Source organism: Apium graveolens, chromosome 3 (assembly GCF_009905375.1).
Source record: "Apium graveolens cultivar Ventura chromosome 3, ASM990537v1, whole genome shotgun sequence".
Taxonomy (NCBI): Eukaryota; Viridiplantae; Streptophyta; class Magnoliopsida; order Apiales; family Apiaceae; genus Apium; species Apium graveolens.
Genome location: NC_133649.1, coordinates 5,184,064 through 5,184,978, shown reverse-complemented (window position 1 = coordinate 5,184,978; position 915 = coordinate 5,184,064).

The window sequence follows — 915 nt, the reverse complement described above, 5'->3', positions numbered from 1 at the left end:
ATTTTATCGAATTTACGAACCAAATACAAGTGTACTTGTCGTAACAAGTAGTTCAATAATTCTTTACTTCAGTTTTCCAACTACTAATCTAAGGCTTTTAAATCATCACTAGGACCTTCTGAATCTCAAGTGATACTTATTCATTAACTAATTTTCCGTATTTCTATAAAGAATTTAAGTATCCGAAAAGCACTAAGTATCGCCTTACAATGATTACCTATGGTGTTTATATATATCCTTATCCTAACCACTAATTAGCATAACATCAATATCAAGTTATATTGAATAGGTCTTTTTTTAGGCTTCCTTTTCCGAATGTACCTAAATTATCAAATCAATTTTAAGATTGATAACTTATTGAAAAGCAATGGACATAAATCACTATAAGCAATTGTAATAAATATCAAAACAAAAAACTTGAAGTGATCTTATATATCAACACAAGTATCCATCAAATGCCGAAAAAGAGTTTAGTTAAACATCAGAAAAAAGAATATTGAATACAAGAAGGAAGATATAATATCAAATTTATAATAAAGAAAAGTAAAGTAGAGAATATAAAACTCTAGAATTCTTCCTCTCCCCAAATCAATGGCTTTCTCCTTGTCTTATTTCTTCCTCATGTGCGTTCTTTTCTCACTTGTATGTAACTGCTATGTCCCCATGTGTCTCATGTATGTGTATACTGTTTATCTACTAAATAAATATTTTACATAATTTATTTATGTTTTAAAATGATATAATTTATTTATTTGATTTTAAAACAAAAGAGTCTCCATTGTAGAGTAGGATTTTCACATAGAAAATTTGAGCTTTCCAATTTTGAAAATTTCCTGTGCAACTTGGAGTACCGATAAATTATGCGACCATACTTGAATTAAATATCTTCTCGTAAGCTTTCCAACGGCTTCTGAA